This window comes from Mixophyes fleayi, chromosome 5, assembly GCF_038048845.1.
Source record: "Mixophyes fleayi isolate aMixFle1 chromosome 5, aMixFle1.hap1, whole genome shotgun sequence".
Lineage (NCBI taxonomy): Eukaryota > Metazoa > Chordata > Amphibia > Anura > Limnodynastidae > Mixophyes > Mixophyes fleayi.
This window is the reverse complement of record NC_134406.1, coordinates 75,612,867-75,637,799: the sequence shown is the minus strand read 5'-3', so window position 1 is coordinate 75,637,799 and position 24,933 is coordinate 75,612,867. Positions and strand designations below refer to the sequence as shown.

Below are 24,933 nucleotides of genomic sequence, written 5' to 3'. Positions count from 1 at the left end.
CACCACAGTGCTGGAGTCTGTATGTGATTTATAGCAATAAAACACATATAGCAATTAATCACATCAAGACAGCAAGGCTTTCCCTCCTTCTTGACCAGACCAAAAAATCAGCTTGCACTGCCTCATATATATATATATATATATATATATATATATATATATATATATATATATTTATATATATATGTATGTGCATATATTTATATATATAATATATATGATTGTTTTTGTTTTCAGGACAGATATAGCCTTTGTTAGCACATTGCAATAAATACCTCTTTATTTCATGGCCGTTTAATAGAGAAAAATTAGCAAGAGTAGGCATATACTTTACCATGATTCACCATGATTTACTCTGAATTACCCAGATTCTTCCCATAGTTCGTTTTAGGTAACCACCTTATGCACCCCAATATTTAATTAGCTAGATCTCTTGACTGTAAGGTTACAAAATCTATGTATACTTTTATATAAAGTTTGATATAGCTCGAGAACAAAAGTGTATATTTTACTTTTCTAATGTAATACTGGATACAAATTCGTGGTTTGGGAGAAAGAAATTGGGTAGACAAATATAGGTATTGCAGGCCTGGTATAATTCAGGTGTTTTGTGGGAACCTTCATTCTATGACAATCACACATTTTTAGGAGCATGCATCAGATATGTTGTGGAGGGGTTACAAATAAAATACTTTTTTTTATTGTAAGACTTTTTTTCAAACTAAAAGTGTTTATTTTTTTTATTAAATTTAAAAATATTTATATATTTTCATTTGGGGTGACTTCATTGTGAGGGATGTTTGATGGATCTCCCTTTGCACACTATTAGAGTCAATGTTATTAGGATTTTTAGTATCCTATGTGTAAGCTGCTTTAAGATCCAGGCTACTCTGTAAATTAATATTTTATTTTATATTCGACTGTACCAGCTGTGTACATCTAACCTCTTCAGAAGATTAAAGTAATTTTATTTAATTGTGCTTCAGGATTATTGTGAAATAACAAAGACAATATTTTGCTATGTGAACATAATATTTAAAGGAGCTAATATTGGTAGTGATGGGGTTTACTTGAGACATTCAAGGCAACACAAGGCTTTTGAACCATACAAAAGGTCTGGTTTTTATTTCCAGGTCCAAGATGACATTGGCCTCTATTTTTGATTAAGTAGTGTTTCCATACCGTGCACCAGATTTATCAGCACCAAAGTTTGATGTAAATAAACCAATAAGGTTACAAAATTCACACATTTAAATAGCTTGAAGTAAAGGTGGATCCTAATAATACTTTAAAGTGTGAATCCTTAAGAGGAGGAAACAAACAAACTTTGATTTAATGGATGAGATGGAGAAATAGGCAGATCTTTGACCTCACTTTTGTACCTCTGCAGCCCAGGTGCTAGGTAGAAGGGAAGCAGCAGACAAGGTACCATCCCAGTAGATGAACTGTTTCACTGTACATTAGTGTAGGGTACTTTAGGGAGGCATGAGGCATAGTGATTAGCGTTGGTGTCTCACAGTGCTGGGGTCATAGGTTTGATTCCAACCAGGGCCTTCCTCCTGGTGATCCGGTTTCTTCCCAGAGTCCGAAAACATACTAATCGTTTAATTATTTCATCAGACCTTATGTTCCTCGGGTTGCAGTACAAGTGTTGTGTGTTTTTGTAAGTAGGGATGAATGCAGAATTTTGATGAATCTTGTTTTTACTCTCCAGCTAGACATTGGCATTCTGTGCTAATTTATTAAAGATTATTGAAAATAAGATTATTTACATAGTTATAAGTGATGGTTAGTATTTGCAGTTTTGACTTGATTAGTATGTAAGTGAATGTTTTGTTTTATATTCCGGCTGTGTACATCTAATCTGTTCATACAAATTGCGCTCAGGGCTAGGAGAACCGGAAAAAAAGGTGTTTTTTGGCCGGTGTAGTCAGGAAGGTTACAACGCTGTCAGATTTTTGCTCTATTATTTATAGTCAAATGATGTTGGAGGCGTGTTTATTTGATGCATTGTAATAGTACTGGCGGCCTGCACACAGCTGAGGCTGCCATTTTGTAGGTGGAAGCAATAATCATGTTAAAGCCTATTCGTTCACTAAGAATCATTGCCTCATGGCTCCCTTCAGTCCCAGGTTCTGCTGTACTCCCAGGAGAGTAGGACACCCTCCCTGATCCTGCACGATAGTCTTCTAAAAAGGGCGGGACCTTGTTGACACAATTTGCGCCATCAGACCTCGGCGGGCAGATTCTACTTATGCTATTTCCGTCATTATTGTCCCAACCCTTGCTGTGCGATAATGTCTTCTATATGTAAGGTCCCAAAAGAAGGTAAGTATGGTTCCTGGTGGACTCATTGGCTGCATTGTCACAAAATGGCTGCCTCTGTTGTGTATAACAGGTAACCCAGAAACCTTTCACATGCTTTACCTCTGCTCTACAGTTAACCAGTGGTGATTATGTGCAAAGACGCCCTCCCATCCCCTTTATTTGGCTGGTGGGTAACAATATACAGTCTACAGTTCTGTCTCTATTGTATGTTTAAAACACTGCATTTTATTCCACACTTGAAGCAGGTTGTAATACGTGGTCTTTTTACAAAAATAATTTAGTACAAATATGAGGAGATTACATTTATGAACCTTATGGTACACATGCAATGTGAAATGTCAGTGCAGAGCACTAACATGAATTGTACTCACAAATCAGTGATTGTATTTAGGAAAGATGCATTTACAGCTTTCTTAGCAGACCTCTAATTGCTGAATACAGTTACATTTTGATAGGATTTACCACATTTGCATAAAACATATCACAGCAAATGTCATTGTGTGTAAAAATAAATTGGCTTGCCGTTTGCTTTCAGAGGCTGAAGCAGATTGTATGTCTTTGCAAATTATATTATGTGATAGGATGTCATCTTTTCAAACTATTGTATATATTTTAAGAAACATGTTTTTATTGTAATTGTCTTTTGAAATTACCCTGTGGAAAAACAACCTTCAGTGGGTAGCATGGCAAGAATCAATGTATGTGTAGAAGAAATCTACTTGTCCATGTGTCCGTATCATAAGTGCTTCACAGTACAGAAAGAGAAAATCTGCACTAATAAGCCTATTTTTGATAGGAAGAAAGGTCCTTTCTTCATCAGAAAAGGCAGTTTTGAGAGGATTAAGCACTTCTCTCTAGTTAGCAAGGACATCACGGTACAAGTACCACTGCTGTTATACTCAGGCAGGCAGGCGCAAGAAAAATGCTTTATTTAAATTTAAAAAATTCTTACTTTAAATATGTTAATTCAAATTTGTTCCTATATATTTTTTTTATTTCATTTTTACCAAAAGTGGAACGGGAAGCCCAAGTCTGGGCATTCAGTTCTACTGCGCATGTGCTCCTACACTGCCCTGGCAAAGAGGTAAATTCAGCCTTTTAAAGTGTTAAATTGCAACGAGAGAAGAATTTCTATTGCTGCGATAAGCAACTGTGTCATAATATGGCATAATATGTGCCACAATCGGAACTGTGCACACTTCCATTTGGCATAATATGGACGAGAAGCATAACTGTGGCATAATATAAACTGGGGGCATTATTTTGTGGCATAGCAAGCAGGAACTGGGAACACTACTGTGGCATAATATGAACATGGGGCACTACTGTGGCATAATATGAACATGGGGCACTACTGTGGCTTGATATGAACTGGGTGCACTTCTGTGTGGCATAAAATGAGCTGGGGGCACTTCTATACATCCCCCCCCCCCCCGCCCCCAGGTAGCGCTAGACACACAACTCAGGTGAGCTAGCTGCGGTGCAAAGTATGCCTCTCTAGGATTCCCTGGGTGCACACACTACGTGATTATTGTCAAGTACTCTGCTGTGCATAGTCGTTCAACATCCATGAAATCATGGGTACTGTCCAACCTTACACACTTGCTGACTTTTTTTGTTTTCTTTGCCCTTTGTTTTACAATTGTTTCTAGAGATTCATACATTTATTCTCTAATGGTCAGTCTGGGTAATAGATAACTTGCATTGATTAATTGTTTATCATTTTGTGTTCTGATAAGGGATTGAAGTATTCTACTGACCTTTAGCTAACATGTGAATAATTATTCCCTGTACACAGTATGCAATCAAGCAGATAACACAATCAATGTCTTATCATTCTACTAGTGCCAAATTTATTGTGCATTCTGCACACTATAGAAGAGGCTATAACTCAACAGCGCAATTGTTTTCCACCAATTATCTAATAAAATAATCAGCCAGCACCTGTCCTAAGATTCATAGAGCAAATTAAAAGTTGTTTAGAAAAAGAGGGACAAGTATAATTTCGTGCTCTCACAATTTATAAGAGGTGCCTATCAATATAATTTGTTAAATCCATTTGGTAAATCTACCGAAATGTACCTAGCCTATCAATAAGCTCATTTACTCTTGACATAGTCTATGCATCATATTTTGAGAGTGAGTTTAACTGTGCTATTGGAGAAGCACGTTGAACTACTGTATCTGGTTTTGGGATTAACAAAGATCAATTTAATAGATCACTTTGTGTTTCTTCATTCACCCCTACGTCTGACATCATCTTTACAACCTGTCCAGTGACACATCTGGCTTTGGGAACTCTGTGCACGTAAAATTAAATGTAAGATCCTACAGACTGATAGACTAGTTACCCATTAATAACTGCTGTGCTTTTTGTTTCCTGTGTGCTGATGTGGTCTCTGCTATTTTGCCTTAGGTAGATGGTCCACTTAATCAGTTTTAAAGGGGAGATTCAACTTGACGAGTGGTGCCTCCGGATCTTCCGCTAGGACATCTTGCACTGATGTTATGGCTGGAATCGCCGCTAATTTTTTATTGTAAAACTGTGTGTGTGTGTGTGTGTGTGTGTATGTATGTGTATGTATATATGTATATATATATATATATATATATATATATATATATATATATATATATATATATATTACTATGAATTCAATCTTTAGCTTCCTGTTTGCACCCTTACTGCTCCTAACACCATGACACTGGCCATCACTTGCAGCCCTAATCATGAGTGAACAGGGTTCTGCCTCCCACAAAATAAGTGCACTCATTAAAATAAAATACCCTATGTGCCGATAACTTCCTGATGATATAATTGGCTACATGTTGCTATATATATATATATATATATATATATATATATATATATATATATATATATATATATATATGCACCCTGTTCACTCATGATTAGGGTTGCAAGTGAAGGCCAGTGTCATGGTGTTAGGAGCAGAAAGGGTGCTAACAGGGAGCTCAACAGTGAATTCATAGTTTAAGGGCTGTTCATGTTTCATCAATGTAGGGCAATTCCGTGTAGGTATTACTGAGTATTCCGCTGAATATTCCACTAATTCTGCAGCGCTGTACAGAGAACTCACTCACATCAGTTCCCACCCCATTGGAGCTTACAGTCTAAATTCCCTAACATACATACATATATATTACTGAATATTTGCAGGAAACACTTCAAACAGGTTAATGATTTTGATCCAAAATTATTGTTCATTCTTTAAATCATACACACGAGCCTGCCAACATTTCAAATTGTCAAAGTGAATACTTGGACAAAGGCAAGAGTCCAGTGCCCAGGACCCATGCGATTTGGGACTTACAAATCAGTATGTTTACCTGCCACTGGTGGCTGACGCGCTTGTGCTATCTGGTTAATTGACAGTGTCTTTCACATAAGGTGTCAGCAGCAGAACTTCAAACTTATTCTGCTAGCTGTTGCAAAAGAATGACTGAGCCATCACTAAGAGGTATGTATCTCCCAATGGCAGACAGGAATATTGGACAGGAGACCCTTGTCCCCACCCCATTGGAGCTTACAGTCTAAATTCCCTAACATACATACATAAATACACACAGACACAGACCAAGAGAGGCTAAGGTTATTTGATAATAGCCAATTAACCTACTAGTATGTTTTTGGAGTATGGGAGGAAACCGGAGCACCCGGAGGAAGCCCACGCAAACACGGCGAGAACATACAAACTCCACACAAACAGCCATGGTCGGGAATCGAACTCATGACCCCAGTATGTATGTATGTATGTATGTATTGGATCATAGGAAGGTATATAGGGACAACGAAGATGTGCTGCTTCAAAAAGAGACATTTTTGATGTCTTCGCAGACATAACACATTGCAGTAATTAAGCAAAATAGATAAGATACATGAAAGTGGTTTATCATTTGCCACAGATGATATTTCTTCCAGGTCTTGGCAAACCCATTACAATGTGGTACATTCATTTTTTAAGATGGTGCCATATCTCAAGCAGTGAATTTCATGATTATATTAACCTATACCCATCACTTCTTCATTTTAAGAGATGAAAGACCTTAGTTTATACTATTACATTGAATCAATGATTATCTAACAGTGCCAAGTGTGGTCAAAGTGATTCACCTTTTCTCATATGGAAATTCCCCTTACAGTACATTCTAGTTTATTTCTAATTGTACCTCCCTCAAAATGGTATCCCCCTGTCGCATATTGTAAGTGTCTGTATTCATACATGACAAAGAATCCCGTTTTGATAATAGATTTGTTCCCCTTATCCTTCCCACTAGCTCCAGCCTTCAGGGGGTGAAAGTGGATACCTGCCCATTTTCTTTCTTTGACCTAATGATTTCTTATGTGCCACCTGTATGACAATGCCACTCCAATATTTTCAAGTAATTCTAGTGATTTCCTAGTAGATATCTATGTATGTCTGGAGTCAAGTATTAGGTGTTAAGAGAATGCTTTCTCCTACACAAAGTTACACAATGATCCTCCAGTGTAGCAAGCGCAATGTGGTATATTTATCATTATCTTCCCCTTCGCTATTCTCCTTTGCTTAAATCTATTGATTCATAATATGCTCTGGCCTTGGCTATAAGGCTCTCCAGCTGTTACTGAACTGCAGCTCAGATACAGACACAGCATGACAGAAGGCAGTCTGGAGATTTGAGTAGAGCCAATAATTCAAAAGATATTGTGAAGATGTGGGGATTAGTATATGTACAATATATAGTTGGATTGTTTCTGAAGCTTTTTTGATCCAGTTTATAAACATATTTACAGAGCTATTGCTGAATAGCTTATATACGGCCAGTGGTAAAAGAAACTGCATACATGGAGCTTTTTTTAATAATTTCACTTTTTATTAGGTATTTATCAGAAAATAAATTACAGAGCAAATAAGATTAACCTATTGGCAAAGAGAAAAAGGACATTAGTAACATACATTTGGTTCACTATAATAGAAGCCATGTCTAGTGCGCAGGGTCCGGTCAGCTGAAGTAGGACTTGCTTAAGGTCAGCTGACCGACCGGATGTGTCCAGGATTAAGGCTTCCGTACAATTGGTCATTAGTAGGAGTATTCTGAAAATCTGTCCAAGGAGACCTAATAAATAGCTGCCCTTGATAGAATGAACCCTGTATTCCATAGTGTGACACTATCCACTTTCTGTACCCAGATCAGAACTCTGGGGACACATCATGTCCTCCAGTGTATGGGGTTGATGCAAATTGCAGCAGTCAGTAAGTTTTATCAAGCAATCCCAGGCTTAATGTAATTGTAATCCATCTAGTGCTAAATGTCACCAGGAGACCAATAGTGGACAAGTTTCTTAAGGTCAAAAACCCAGGGTAGAAAGATGGTGGTGCATCTGCAGCGCTGCCCTTTGTGAGTCAAGTGAGACACCCTAAGATCCCTTCAGGGCCGGTGCTAGGGTTCTCAGCGCCCTAGGCAAAATTTCAAAATATGAAATATTTTGAGCATATATGTCATAGACACGCTAAGTTCCAGACCAGCCTCAAGTTCGTCAGTCTGATAAGATCTTCTGGATGAAAGTATTGCTTATGGCAGAATTATAACTTTCTGCTCATTGTTTGTTGTATCCAGTGAAAGTGAAAAATTCAGCCTCTGAGTCCACTCCATTTTAAAGATACGGAAGGTGATGTGTGAATGTGAGTGGGGGGGTTACAAAGCAGGTTCTAATGTGAAGTTGAAGTCTCCTCTCACCAGTAGAAGTATCCTCTCCTGATTCGGAAAGTTTTCTAGAGATTTGAGCAAATGTATTTTCCCAGTGAGATAAATGGTGACAAATGTAACTACAGTGTTAGCTGTGTGGACCTTTACAAAAACAAATCGCTCATCAAGGTCTGTCCACATTTATGTTACGGTGAAAGGGATATTTAGCAGTCAAGATAGCCATGCTTTTGGCTTTGGTAGCCTTATAGAAGTTATCATAAGCAGAGGTGTAATGGAGGTTTATTAAGGTGGAAGCAAAACCCTTTCAAATATTATTTTCCTATATGTTTCTCCATCATTAGCCCTATCATAAAAATAATATGGCTGTCTAGGGGATACGTGCAATGTCCTTTTGAGGATAACCTCTCCACAGGTAAAGGAAAATTAGCTCAACTTTTTAAATATTTACAAAAATGGCTAAGGGGGAGTGAGAGTAGCTGTAATAGCCACTGTGGATAGACTTTTGGAAATGCCAGTATTGTATAGAATGTAAGTAGGGTATACATTCACTTACAAAATGGTACATATATGGCAAACCAAGAACTTCTCATGGAAAAATACTGTTCCAAAAATTATCATATTCTTGACAGCAGAAAGGAAACCACTAAATAATTAGATGGACCTTCCTTTGTGCAAGCTGTTGAAAAGTATGAAGTAATCAGTCAACATTGATGTGACCTGAGAGCTATGGGGGTCAGACACCAAATTCCCACAATCAATCTCTAGAACTAGGCTAGTTGTGGTCTTCACCTATAGCATCCCCTTTTCTCGTAGAGCTGAATGTGCTCAACGGTGCTCGGTTGCCCCAGGTCTTGTGTATGCAGAAGTAGTCTTATTCTGATATACACACTAGCAGGAGAAATTTTGGATACACAGGTCAAAATGATACAGGGTCGAAAATATGGAACAAGGTCCAATGTCCCACGCATAGGTCAAGGCAGGTGGCAATACTAAGCAAATGGTCAGAGCAGGAGGCAATCAAGAGAATGGTTGAGATGAAGCAAAAAGTCAGGTCAGACAGCAGTCTAGAGAATTGTTTCTACACTTTAAAATACTCACCCGACCGCTTGGAAGTGTTCATAGTAAGCTGCACGGAGCACCAACTGACACGTTGATAGAATTCCGTGTGCAAGACATGCTCAGTAATAAATAAACCTTTAAATAAAGATTTATTCAACTTCATTTGTTCCCTTTATGTCTGTAACCAGCATTGTATGGCTGGGTTTATTTCATGTAGGCAAAGCTAGAAAATATCACCTTCATTCTGGAACATTCTTAATCACTGTAATGGAGTAATGCTTTCATTTCTACTGAATAAGTAAATCTGGTGGGAGCACCATTTTGGGAAATGTGGGAGGCAGAGTGTCCAGAGCAGTAAAAAATTAAGTCTGAACTTTTTGTTTTGGAAGTTTCCAACCCCTGAGCATCTAGAATGATCTGATTCTAGCTATAATCGAATTGGTTGCTGTGGGTAACACCTCAGTCTTTTGGTAATCCTGTGCCTGTTTTGCCTTTTCAGTAACAATATGTACGTGGTCCCCGACTGTTTGGTAGTCGTAATTTTTTGCACAGACCGCGTCTTTAGTAAGCTGTATGCCTAAAGTTTCCAGCAAGCACTTATAGTACATATACTGTATGTATCACCTCATTATCTTGTTGGAGATATAGTTTTTAGGGACAGTCAAAGGGCACTACACTGTCTATGGGTACATGCACATGGATTTGTCACTTTGTCTGAGCTGTCTCTCTGTTAACAAGTATAATGCAACTCAAGGCTTGAATAGGGTTAATTGAGCCATGTGAGTATCACAAAGGCCATATTGGGCAATGCAAGGAGAACACTCAAGTGAGCATAGAGTCATCTTGCAATTATTTTCTCCATCTCTTTCGAGCATTCTCCCTGCATTACATCAGATAGATTTGTGAATGCCCCTTATGCCTCTTGCTAACCTAAATGAGCCCTATTTAAAGTCCCATCCATGACTTGGCCCCTGGCAATGATCATATTACTAGTTATAATTTATTTATTTTATTTCCCCTTTAATAAATCTTATTTTGTGTAGCACACTATAAATACAGATATCGAGAGCTGCAACGTGTCAAACCAGCAGAGGGATTTTATTTTTTGGGAGACACATCTGGTAGTGAAAGTGTCTACTAGAGTTTCTTGTTGCTTTTCTCAGTCAGTTTACCATTCTACCTTCCTCCTTTTCCTGTCATTTGCATAACACTTTCAGGAATTCTGCCCTCGATTTTCAACAATTTCATTAGTCAGCTGCACTTGACATCGACAAAATGTCAAGTGTTTGCAAAAAAGTTTTATATAATTTTCCTCTCAGAATTGCAGTTACAGCTTTAGGAATAATTATAACTGCATAATTACGTCTTACAGAGAAAGTAAAGCCAGTGTTTGACATTAATATATATCAAATACTGTGTGTTACTGAGCCGAATAATGCACATGCATTATCCAAAGTGTTTAAGCTTAAATGGGCACCACGGTGGCTTAGTGGTTAGCATTGGGGTCATGAGTTCTATTCCCGACCATGGCTGTTTCTGTGTGGAGTTTGTATGTTCTTTCCGTGTTTGCGTGGTTTTCCTCCGGGTGTTCCGGTTTCCTCCCACATTCTAAAAACATACTAGTAGGTTAATTGGATGCTATTAAATTGACCTGTGTCTGTGTGTGTGTGTGTGTGTGTGTGTGTGTTAGGGAATTTAGACTGTGACTGTAAGCTCCATTAGGGCAGGGACTGCTGTTAGTTCTCTGTACAACTCTGCACAATTTGTGGCGCTTTTGGTACTTAGTTGTCCTTTAGGGTAAATATGCATTTATGTCATACTTGCCAACTTTTCCTCGTTGGCTTCAGGGAGATCCCGGGGGAGGAGGGCGTGCGGAGGCGGGGCTTGACTAATTGCATCATTTTGGCCCCACCCCCTAAACGATTGTCACAATTTTGGCCAATTACAGCAGGATAAGATGACGCGATATTTGTGTCATTAAGCATAGCCCCACCACTTATCTATTGCGGGGACGAGAACCGGGAGGTTGTCCTGCTCTCCCGGGAGCCAGGGAGGTCTCCCAGAAATGGCGGGAGTCTCCTGGACATTCTGGGAGAGTTGGCAAGTATGATTTATGTAATACTGCAGCATTTTTTACTTTTCATTTTTTTACTGCCTTAATACTAAATTATAGTAGATATATGCAACAATGCTCAAACGTGCGTGTGTCAGCGATTGCTGAATCTTTCTGACTCTGAAATAATAGTGCAACACTCTGAAGCAAATGTGTGTTCACCTCCATAGACGTCCATAGGTTACAGATGGCATGAAAAGTTGCATGCCATAGGACCCTTGAAAAGAACACTATTTCTTATGTAGCTAAGCCATGAGACTCTAGATATCTATGCGCAGGATTTTGGAGTGAGGATTCCAGATGTAAAAGTTATAGTACAATGAGATATCACAGGGACAAACTCAGACATTTTATAGATTTCAGCCTCCTTAGAAAATGTAACAGTTTTGATGCACTCATAGTATAAATAACATATATTTATATTACAATATATGGAACGAACAGTGTCTTTAAATATAGTGCAAAAATCCATTTCTTGTCTGTTACAGGGACAAAAACATGTTTTATGGTGCCACTTTGCCCTTTTTAGCAAATTCAACATCCAATTTTGATAGTCGCATAGTATGCATATACCATATACAACCTAAACACAAGTGTGGTATATGATTCCTATTCTACTATAGTTTATAAAATGCTTAATAAAATAAATAAAATAAGTGTTTTGAATGGGAGAGCTCTGGATTGCTAGCCAGTGGTCAAATGTGGTAATGCATGTGTAGAGTTTTTATTACCAATTATTATTATTATATTCTGAACATCTTTTCAACATGTTTTTGGTATTTGGAGGGAAGCATCCCAGTCATCTGCAATCCCTACCAAACACAGAAAGTTAAACCGTTTGTGCTGGGAGCAAATGTACGCAGAGATGAACTAGTTGTGTATATTTTGGTTATTTATAAGGAGGATTGTTTTATTATTATATGTTAATATTTCCATTCATATCTGTTTGGGAAATGTCTGCATGCCTGTTTTGGGGAAGTCATTCTGGGAAAGGGTTGGTTCTTATAACCAACCCTAAAATACCCACACTGGCAACAACATGACATATACATTAAAACATTTCCCTTGTGACTTTCAGGGGATTTGTTCTATAAAAAAAAGCAAATTTAGTTGAAAGCATTAACACAATTTTAATGTCGTTTTATGCCACATAGGATGATTATAATAACTGCAAAATAGATTTTTCTGTTCTGTAAATGTCATAAATAATATTGCAAATACCTTTTATTCAGAATTTATATAGCAGAGGACTAAAAATAAAATGTAACACGAATGGCCGGGTTTTCAGCATTTTACCCAGTAGGAATGATTACAAAACTTCTTTTGTAGAAAAATAGTACTTAGATGTTTTTACATTAAACCTTCCCCTGCTGTGTTCTCTTATTTGGATATCCTTTTACTATGCTGGGTCACCAGTTTACCGCTTGAAACATTCCCACTTTTTCTATAATGTGTTGTGAGCATTTTATTATATTTGTTTTTGTTTAACCCGCACGTGTGTTTACTAAACTGTGGTGTCAAGTGACAACGTTTTGCACGACAGGTATATTATTCTTTGTCAATATAGAGTATAATAGAATTGTAGTATGGTCATTTCCAGTGGTCAGGTCATGTTGGGTAGGCGTAGTGGTCTATGACTGTATCTAGTGTAATATAATTGTATTATGATCATGCAAGTGACCAGCTCATGTTGGTTTAGTTTAGCCTTCTATGTGTGTATTGAGTGCAATAGAATTGTATTATGATGATGTCCAATGGTCAGGTTATGTTGGGGCTGTAGTGTCCTATGGCTTATAATATAATCATGTCCAGTGTCAGGTCATATTGGGTAGATGTATTGTCCTACAGTATGTCTGTAATAGATAGTGTAATAGAATTGTTATTATGTCTATACAGCCAATACACCTACCTCACATGATATTTCCACTAGATGTAATCCAAATACATTTCTATTACGCTCTGCAGAGACATAGGACACTACACCTACTACAATGACATAACCTCTAGACATGAGCATGTTATAATTCTGTTACACTCTATGCAGACACACTTACTCACATGATACAGAGTGTAGTAGGATTATAGTGTGACTAGTGGTTATTACATGTAGGCTAGGTGTCGTGTCCTATAGATTTCTAATATGATCATGTGGGGGTGTAGGTGTATTGCCGTACATTGAGTCTAATAGGATAATATGGTAACTTATCGTGGTTATACCATATCTTGTAGGTTTTATGTCCTATGTATAGCGTTTAATCAAATTGCAATATGGTCAAATTTAGTGTGTATGTCATGTTGGGTATAGAATGTTACTTGAACAAGATTCAAGAGTTAGTCTATGAATATAATTCCATATATTGTTTTAATATATTTGCAATGACGTTAACTGACTGAGCATACTTGTTTTTAAGTTGGTAATATGCCATACTTGTACCCACTGCTATTGCTATTACTGCTATTGCTATAACTGTGTATGCTCCCAATTGTGGCTGGTCTTGGCTCTCCAATAACCAACTGGCACGAAAATCTCTTCTCCCCCCCCCACATGTATTTTCACCTCTTACTCAATGGCTGCTAGTTTTAATCTCCCTCTTAATCACATTTGTAAACACTCTCATTACGGTTAGGTTTCAATAAAGATTTGGAGAGGCCAAAAGTAGCCGTTACCCAACCTAGCACTAATCTTCCATCCCAAGCAAAATCTCAGCGCTTAAAAAACAACATTGGTGTAAAAACGTCAAAATTAAGACTGACTGACCCTAATCCCACATGAAAATTTAAACCATGCCCCTAATGAGAAAACAAATACTGCAGTTGTAAGGGAAGAATCATTGAGAAAAACTTAGACATTTCTATACGACCAGACTCCCCCAGAAAAAGCTGAAAACACTGGATTATGTTATGGTATACAATGTTTGCAATCACCAGCTGTACCGTTTGTGACTTGTTTATCCTTGGGAAGTCATTCATTCTGATTTTCTCCTTTTCCCCAGAACATAATGATCTGTCCCTAGTTATGTGAGAAGCAGGAAATGAATGCATAAGAAATGAGATGACTTATCCTGATGACACAGCAGCCAGGGGGTGGATGAGCCTCAGCGGGGACCTGCAAGCAATGGTGGGTGATTCATGACCATATAAAAAAAAGGACTCATTAGTGTTGTATGGATTCATGTTTTTATTTCACATACTATAGTCTTAGAATATTTAAATGAAGCCTATAATGTGTCTGTGCACACAATAAAAATGAATTCAATATGTATTGTCACAGTTTCATGTATCAAATGCTTTTGTAAGAGCTATATGATCCAAATAATACCTGTTAGTAATTACATTATTTCTCACATTTCATCCACAACACTGTTGAACTAATTATAACGCAGGGCATGATGCCATGTAGGCCATTGGCTCACCATGTTGTCATAGATGTATAGGAATGACACACATTTTTCCGGTAAAAACCTTAATACAGTAAATTATTTTCCTAGAATCCAGACTGATAAACCTAAATGAACAGGTTTCGTGGGGAGATAGGTAGGTGGTACATTTTACTGTGTACACCACCAAAAGTGAAACATTGGTGGGCTTGTAAGGGCAGAGCCAACTGTGTCACCTGTATGACCTACTGTTCTGGGAGTCATATAACAAGATGCTGTAGTGTTTTACCTATTCATCATCATCATCATCATCATCATCAACATTTATTTATATAGCGCCAGCAAATTCTGTAGCGCTTTACAATTGGGAACAAACATTAATAAGACAATACTGGGTAATACATACTGACAGAGAGGTAAGAGAACCCTGCTCGAAAGCTTACAATCTATAGGACAATGGGAGTTAGAAACACAAAGGCATGTGCTACATCATATTGCACAATGGACCAGCCAGACTGCAAAGGTAAAAGTATTGAGTGGGCTGTGTGTGTTGCAATGTTGGTCAGAAGGTTGTTGTCTTGCGTTAGCAGTGTAGAGGATGGCAAGAGGGTAATCAAGGGAAATTAAGATGATGGTTGAGGAATATCATAACCTTGTCTGAAGAGGTGGGTTTTCAGTGAACGCTTGAAGGTTTGAAGACTAGAGGAAAGTCTTACTATTGCTTCTCCTTTTAATCTCAGTAAATAGGAACATTTTACCCAATGCTTATAAAGCCACCGGGGGTTTGGAAATAAAAATATGCATCTGCAATAAACCAAGACATCGCTATTGTGTCAAACATTAGTCAGACTACAGATTGTTGGACCCTAGAATGGCAGATTGTTCTCTTTCTAGAACAGAATTTTACTCCTTTTACTGTCATTACTGTTGCTAGATTGAGTTTAAGATATACAGCTATTTGTCATTACATTCTGCATTTTCTGCCTGCAGTTACGAAAACAACATATGATATGAATTCTGCTTCTTAAAAAAAATAGCTCTTTTCAATAATAGTATCAAACAAATGGTGCATTAATTTAAGATAGGTCATCTGCTTATGGTTATTATTTCTAGATGATTAAATATTAAATAGGTTGTGTGGCAGGTTTCTGAAGAATGTTTTTTTCGTACAGAACATTTTATTACAGATTTTAGATAAATAATCTGGACATGAGGGGCCTGATTTGTTAAGGAAAGCAAAAAGATGAGTAACTTTGAACTTTGGCAAAACCATGTCACAATGCAAGGGGTGGTGCAAATTAGTTTATTTTGCACATAAGGAAAATGCTGGCTGTTTTTTCATGTAGCACACAAATACTTGATAGCTTTATTTTTACACTGACATTTAAAGTTGATCTAGGACTTGCCTTACGCTAATTATAAATCTGTCCCCACATTTTAAATTTGCCTCCCCCTCCAATGCAACTTGGTTTTGCCAAGGTGTAAAGTTACTCATTTTTTTGCATTACTTTCCTTAATGAATCAGGCCCGAGGTGTTTAATTTCACAGACTAGGTAAAGATACTGGTTTAGAGCAGTGGTGTCCAACTTGTGGCAATTGTGCTGCATGCAGCCTTCAAAGGGATCACTTGTTGCTCTCCTGGACAGATTACTTAACTCTCACCAGCCAGGTGATTTTCATGTTGGTGCGAGCACTGTGCATTCATACAGTCTTTGTAGCAGGTTAGTGCGTGACTGGATAATGAGATCTTCTCTATTGTCATTTATATAACATTTTATGCAGCTAAAGGAATTTTGCATACATAAAAAAAAAAAATGTTCCAAAATGTTTAAAATAACTTTTAGACTCAGTGATCGTTCAATTGCGAGGTCACCCACAAAAGATTTGTGTTTATCATCTGATATAGTCAGATGGGTGGTGCACATAATTAGATGAACTTAGTAAGTGCACATGTGATGCCAACATTTTCTCCTTTTTTGTTTGCTTATCGATTTACATTATGAAGTTGAACATTTTGTCTTGGCAGATATTACAAATCATCCATTAAGGCACACTTAGTAGTCATATCAAAATACAGCCGTTGAGCTTGATGTTGGATTATTCATAATGAGCTTAGTAAAGCTGTACAAATGGAAAGATAACTGTATAATGGAAATGCTGTCCTTAATGCTAGACGATGCTGCAGCCAATTACATTCTATGTGAAAATAGCAAACATTCTTCTAGGAGAGCATTTGAAGTTGGAATTGATCCTCTCTAAGTGTAATGCTGTGAAGTTGACCATTAGGATTGGAACTGCTCTGAAAAATGATTTCACGCTTGAATGTCTGCAGAACGTAGAACAGCTTATTTCATAAAATATTTTTTTTTTTTTTTTTATTTTTTTTCAGAATTTAAAATGGTCACATTAGAATAGTTAAAAATTAGGTGGAATCCAAATGAACTTTTCTCTGGTAGTTAATCCTAAAGCTGTACATCCATGTTTGAACAAAACATTGAGCAAGGACTTTGCTTCTCCATGTACATTGCCCACAGGTTTTAAGCATGTTTAAATATAAAGTGAACCAGTCTTCTCCCCATAAACCTGCACTTCTGACCTTAATTTATCAGAATTACTTACTTAAAAAGAATGCTCGCGCTATAAAAAAAAAGGGGTGTGGTCAATTTACTATGGAGCCCTCCATTATGCATTAAACTAAATAAAACTATGTATTATGTATTAAACTATAAAGCTCCTCAATATTAGGTGGCGTTGTACAGAGAGTATTTTATCAATCTCGGTAGTCCCTGTCCCATTGGAGCGTAAGGCAAGTCCTAGATCAACTTTAAATGTCAGTGTAAAAATAAAGCTATCAAGTATTTGTGTGCTACATGAAAAAACAGCCAGTATTTTCCTTATGTGCAAAATAAACTAATTTGCACCCCTTGCATTGTAACATGGTTTTGCCAAAGTTCAAAGTTACTCATCTTTTTTGCTTTCCTTAACAAATCAGGCCCCTCATATCCAGATTATTTATCTAAAATCTGTAATAAAATGTTCTGTACGAAAAACATTCTTCAGAAACCTGCCACACAACCTATTTAATATTTAATCATCTAGAAATAATAACCATAAGCAGATGACCCATCTTAAATTAATGCACCATTTGTTTGATACTATTATTGAAAAGAGCTATTTTTTTTAAGAAGCAGAATTCATATCATATGTTGTTTTCGTAACTGCAGGCAGAAAATTCAGAATGTAATGACAAATAGCTGTATATCTTAAACTCAATCTAGCAACAGTAATGACAGTAAAAGGAGTAAAATTCTGTTCTAGAAAGAGAACAATCTGCCATTCTGGAGTCCAACAATCTGTAGTCTGACTAATGTTTGACACAATAGCGATGTCTTAATTCTCTACAACATAAACTCACACTAGCCCCCATATTATATTAATCCCTCCCAATACTAACCGGCTCTTGAATGGTGTGCGAGGCAGACTATGCTGTGCAGTCTCTTCAACAGGAGCCGGGTGGAGAAGGAATGAAGGGAGGAGGAGGTATATTTGGCCCATAGATAGCAGACATTTGTGGCTGGAAGTCCCAAAAAGTGTTGTCACCATAGGGCATGGCCTACATCTAAACCAAACATCAGATTAAATATATAGATTGTAAAATAACTGTACACACTACAATCATTCAAATATTTATCCTAACTGGACATCTTAACGTACATGTATAGAAAGATTTCTAAATCCATAGCCAGCAGAACATATTATTTACACCCGATGTACATGTTGACTTAACGATATTGGTCACGTGCATCTACTCGGCACCCTATACTGTGTTTTGTCCCCCACACAAGAAGATAACAACATATGCACACATCACTTATGCATAACTCCCAATATTTTCACACAAATATACAATTTTTTTGTTATAAGCGCACTGTCATGTAATTTTTCTAATAAAATATATTGTATACAGCTATAAACCAGGCATAACATCAATTTCCTGGAATCGCAAATCCAAGACGGTGTGTAAAGAAGATACAGCAGGATCTTGATCCTAAAGAGGCAGCTGGGAGTGAACAGTGATCTACTTGCATACACACACACACAATGTATGCATCAGACACATACGTTGCAGCACACTCAAATATTCTGGACAAGACACACACACACAACAATTTTCAAGAGCAGTACCACTGAATAAGGTTGTGCACACGCACTCATTAGGACCTGGGGACACAGCAACAAATGCCTGTCCTAGGTGATTTATACTCCAGAACAGATCAGGATCTGTTTTGCAAGGATCACATGCTTCTACACAGCTTCATCCTGCTGCAGTCACAATAACAACCCACCCACTGCAGGAGAAGGGGCGTATTATCATGGGCACACCATCCTATCAGAAACCACAATCTTCTGCCCAATGCAACTTTCTCCAGGTCTATATGTGATTGGTTAGGGGACTGGAGAGGTGGGATTTAGAGTTGCTGTGTGTTTGGTATACAGTATTGGCTCTGTACAAATCACAGCTAATGATTGACAAGCTGCCCAGCGCCCCCTCAGCTTTGCGCACTGGGCAATAACACCATAAGATTAGCTGCAATTTATTGTTACTGATATTTCTAAGCAAATATTTACGTTCCTAATAACCTAACAACTTGTGTGCTGGACATTTCAGATGACATGTATCATTTTAGTTTGTAAATATGGTAGTCTGAGCTCTCACAATCCACTTTCTTTCCTGCAATAGAACTAGGCGACATATAATATTTTACACTGTTGTAGACTTAGTGGTTCTTTATGTTTTCGATCTTCTGTAACCCCTTTAATGTCTACTCATGGGATGATGAGTGGAAGTGAATGTATGGCATGCTAGTTCTTTACATCTTTCACACAGGATTGAGGTCTCCGCAGCTGTCTACACCAGGCACAATAAAGATGTGAGTTACAGCAGTAATTATGCGCATACATCAAGTGAGTCTGTGATATTTTTAGCAGATGGATTATGGCTTTCCTGTGAGGTGAACCAAACTGCATTGCTGTATGAAAGGAAACCCGTAACAGGCATACCTCAGGGAAGGCCCTGTGATTCTCACAGATAATAACATTTATTTTATACATGAACTATCATTTGTGTAATACCACTCTGTCACCGTTTCTATTGCCTGTGTATATATGTGAGAGGCAATGGGAGGGGAATTGAAAGGACAGGTAGTGCTGTTTTAAAGCTCACCTACTGACGGCAGTGGAAGCCATTTTGTTACCTACTTTTTATAAAAAGGGAGCCTATCAATTCACTAGGAACTAGTGACATCAGTGTGGCATGTGACACTTTGTGGTCTGAACCAATATTCATTACACCACAAAGTGACTTCTTCCCTCACTGTGTCATACTTGTCTATTCTCTTGGAATGTCCAGGACATTCCCGAATTTTGTTGAGTAGGTTTCACACCTGGATCTCTCTTCTCTTTCTTGTGAAGTGGGTGAGGTGGGGGCTTGATGACATGGTTTTCGGCATCAGGCCCCGCCTGTGCTACGCAAGGATACGATTCATGCCATCGCTCACTGAGGGCTGGTCACTTGCCCCTTGGGGATTTGCCAGAGGGGAGGCCCACAATTTGCACTGTGTGTCGGTGAGAGGTGCAAATAAAAAATAACTGAAACTTACTTAAATCAATTCATGGGTACATTGTAAGGGGCTGAATGGAAGAAGTGTCTGAGGGATGCCTTGTTTCATAATTTCCCAATTATCATAATAGTTTAGGGATGTTTAGAGGCGGTATTATTTGATTCTACAGCTGATATTCTATGTTTCCTTGGCTGTAGGACCATTGCATGTGTTACTCATATAAGTATATACAAATGATCATAGAGAAGTTATAAATAAACTGCTTTGAAATAAGGTTTATTTTAGACATTGATTAAGAGTAAATGTATATGCCAAAAAATAAAGTGTACATTGATGAGCATACTATTTAATAATTATATTTAATATACACTGTGAAACTCTCTGGGCTCTTTGACTACATATTCTGTTTTTTTGTAACTTGACCTAGAAACAATTGTTAGTTTAGGATAAATGAGTATACGAAAATAAAGCAACACCAGTGTTTTACAAAATTAGTTAAGGCTTCACATTGTGTTAAAGAGATTATGCTATTTTGCCAAATTTATCTTTTTAAACCATTAAAATGCTCCCCCATCTTCATTTGCATAGAATAACGCTGGCATTAGTGAGAGAGAAAGCAGACTATAGAAAATAACAATGTAACCACTTCAGGAGCAGATGGCTAGCATGATCCGTAGGTTTTATATATGTTAGTTCAGTGGTCAGGGAACAGGGGTAAATTACCCCAAATGGGGTAAAAATGAAATTCCTGGGGGTAATACTGCCGATTCACATGCTGTCAGTTGGATTGTAGACCCCTTTAAATGTGAAATTGCTGTTGTACCAGAAGAGCCTCAAGGGTTGGCAGAGACACTTCTTGAGCTTCGGTGCAATAATGAAGCACGTATTGCATTTGAAAACAAAGCAGATCTGTCACAGTTTGAGATGTCAACAGCTGCAAAGGCATTCAAAATTGCACATGTGGAGGTAGTCAAAACGTTGCTGCCTTTTGCAACAACCTACCTTTGCTAACAAGGATTTTCCACTCTAATGAACATAAAAACAAAACAGAGAAATCGACTGGACGCTGAAGACTGTATCCAAATTGCTCTGAAATCAAAATGCCCCAATATTGATGCTCTCGTATCAAAAATGAAGCAACATAATTTCTTAAAAACCTGAAGTTTTGAAGTTGAAGCTTTCAACAAAATTTTGAATTTCAATAATTAATAATATATGATTTTCTTCCATTCAAATCAAGGGGGTAACGTCGGCGTATCTAAATATATTTGGGGGTAAAAGGTAAAAAAGTTCCCTGACCCCTGTGTTAGTTAATCGGAATAATGCGTTAATTCATGAAATCAGTTTTACATTTTTTATATTCAGGAGTCTGTTATTCCCTTTGATTCACTCACTTTGCTCCTGACAGCTACTGGTATATGTAGGAGATCTCAACATCTCAAATGTGTGACTGTGACAGGTGCCTTTGTTCTCGCATTCAGTTACTAGAATACTGTTCTTTGTTCACCATAAGTGTCACATTCTAATATATGAGCAGTGTGTCCTACCAAGAATTCTCCAACTACAGACCTTCCACCAGTCCTCATCCCTGTTAGATCCTGCTGCTACACACAAACACAAGTTACATGCCATGAACGCACATGGCTTTTGTTGGTTGTGTTTTCTATACTTTCTCTTCCATGTACTTCTTATACCTTTGTAAAAGTCTGTTTATGTAATGCACTCACACAGGCTGTAGATATGTCATTAGTAAGAGTTAGAAAGATTGAGAGATGCTATTATGTAAAAGTCAGGCACACCAGGTTCAACCCGTATTAAACAAGCCCCCAAAATACTTGCCTTTAGCCTCGTAAAAAGAAACAAAAAACATCAGCTTCAATGTACTTCCAATTGCAGGATTTAAGTGTATCCACATCTCAGGGGCTCTTTTTAAAATACATTATAGTCACCATTTAAACTCCATGTCATGGCTGCCCATGTTTCTTTTCAGGTTTTTTTTTTTAATTTAATATGAGAGTATAAAGCTGCAAGCAGTTTAACAAGTTTAAAAGCAATACTATGACCAATACAACATTTCAGCCATTTTTGTCTTTTTACAAAGTTTGTCAAGCAGTTTAACAAGTTTAAAAGCAATACTATGACCAATACAACATTTCAGCCATTTTTGTCTTTTTACAAAGTTTGTAAAAGCCACCTGTGGCTGGCTGGATCACGTAGAAATAACGTATTATATATATTTATTGTATATATTTATTTTAATTAGGGGTGCAGTGCACCGCTGTTTATCATTGCAAATGTACTGGTTTTTTTTATATTATGTTTTATTTCTGTATAGGATTTGTATTTCTAATATATTATGCCAGGTTAGAGGAAATCTGTTTTGCTGAAGACAGGAAATGCTAAGTAAGTCTTTTCATCTTAGAAGTAGCAAACACATGCTTAAGCCTGAATGCCCAGAAAGAGTCGTTACCTATCATACTGTCTTGTTAATAAGATAGATGAACTACATAAATAAGGCAACCAACAATTCATTTAGGAAATTGATGTAAATTTTGTTAAAGCTTAAAATTGCATTAATTCCAAGTCTAGAGAAATGTCACATCCTGATGTTAAATTATTTGATATAATATCTCAGACTTTTTGGTGCCAGCTAGGATTAGTGGGCTGGGCTACCACCTGCCAACATGTGTCAGAATCTGTATAAAAAAGCACTGTTTTCCATGTAATGTATAATTCCATCTTTATCGTCTGGATGATCACCAGTACCTCAAACTGGTGTGTAAAAGTAAGCAGTTCTGGGTGCTGCAAAAGAGCCCAGTGGTGGAAGCCGAATTCTTGTTCAACTATTGTGCTGTTGGCATTGGCAGTCAGCGAGTATCTGGTGGCAAGGTGACACCAGTAGGAGTGGTCAGTGGCAGTCTGTTACTGACAGTGAGAAGGAAACCAAGATAAACTGTTCATCCCTCTATCCGGTCACACCACCCAAACAGTTTTCAATGTACAACTCCAGTTAAACATAGATAGACTTCATAAAATAGTAACCTGGCAGAAATTAAAATTGAATTACACCTTCAGAAAAAAAAAAGGACTGTCCCCCTATATTGGGGAGAGGGAAGAGCCCTGTTAAAGCAGAAAAATAATCACCTACTGCAGGTACAATAGGTAACATAAGCTTGAACATTCTGGGCATAACATTGGACGTGCGCCCACTTGCGTAACTTAAATGATGAAAATGTGTACTGAGTATATGTGCGTATGCAGAGGTGCATCTGATACTTGTGCCTCCTTATCACAGGAAAGGTGGATTGAGGGAGGGAAGGAGAGTACAGTAAGGGCATGTTCACACAAATGCGAATGAAGCAGAACAGCATGAAAATGGATATACAGGACCTGTTCGTGTGGATGTATGTATGCCTCAAGTAAACCGAGCGTATATGCTACAGCAGAATACATTTTGCGATGCCTAGAACTCAGCATATGAGTGTGAATACACTATTTTTACTTTAAGCTTTTTTGAGCGTAACTGGGGCCCAACTTTCATCCAACTCGGCATCAAGCCCCCTATCTTCATTTTATATTTTTACAAAACATAAAAAAATTATGATCTATTTACTTTTATATTTATTGTTATGCCTTAAAAGTAGTACTATAAACTAAGAAAAGTAATTTCTTTTTTTACATTTGTCTGCATTTGCAGCATGTGTAATTTGACATTGCTGAATCAAGTGAGGCCTTACTAATCCACTTCAGCTTTGTGTGATGTGCAGCATCCTCTTGGCACAATATTGAAGAGTATCGGTGTCTGTTCTAGACAAGCCACTTACCAGATGCCGGAGGTTACTTCGGGAACGAACGTGCCACAGATTAATGTCAATGAGTCCAGGAAAAAGTACACAGCACAATACAATTCTGCAGGCCACAAGATTTTTTTGTGTGTGTAATTGGCAACAAACTAATTCTAAAAAGTCATTCAATATTAACAATCATTAAGATTTGTTTTATTTGCTAAGGCACTTTGTTGTTGTAAATTCAGCAGGCCTGTTAGGTGGGCTTCCTGAAAGGGTTTGAAGGCCTACAGTATGTAATTAAATGTCTTGGCATTGCTTCTGAAGGACATTGGCAGATGTCCAGATAGAACTTTCCCCACTTGAGCCATTTAATTAAAACCATAGGGATAAAAAAAAGGTTGTTGGCAAAGGAAAAAAAAAAGAAAGAACCCACAGGCAGGTTTTACTCGATTGGATATGAGCAGACAAGTCAACAAAGCAGATAAAACAGGATTAGCAAAGCAGTTTAGTTAGATGTCACACACTGGGTGACATTCTCTACAGAGATGGAGCTTGAAAGGATTAACTTACAGAGCATGAAGATGTAACGGACAATAAGGCTCCATTAACCATTCTAATGCTGCAAAAATAATGTGTAATAATGTTTGCTCTACAAAGGCCTCACGCAATTTCATTGACAGTGATGTCATCGTCCAGTCGCTCGCTGGGACATGTTTACAATAGGCACAGCACATTGCAAAAGATTTGTCTGTTTGTAATTTCATTGCGCCACATTTATATTTTTGTATTTGGTTATGCAACCAGGTGCTTAACTACCAGTGATTCAGATCATGTAACCACAGCTATAAGGGCAAGAGCAGACGGTTATTTATCCAACCCGCTACTACTGCTGCTTCTTTAGTAGACGTCTCTGAATACAGATATGATAAATTTGCTAT

At 37.6% G+C, this 24,933-nt stretch overlaps 1 long non-coding RNA gene across 1 annotated transcript in view; it reads left to right on the top strand.

Moving 5' to 3' along the window:
• Positions 1-24,933, top strand: part of LOC142157687 (uncharacterized) — a 64,099-nt gene that overhangs the window by 33,597 nt on the left and 5,569 nt on the right. Inside the window, exon 3 of the long non-coding RNA XR_012692567.1 lies at positions 14,203-14,327. This is a non-coding gene — a long non-coding RNA (uncharacterized LOC142157687). The remainder of the gene's footprint in view (positions 1-14,202; positions 14,328-24,933) is intronic.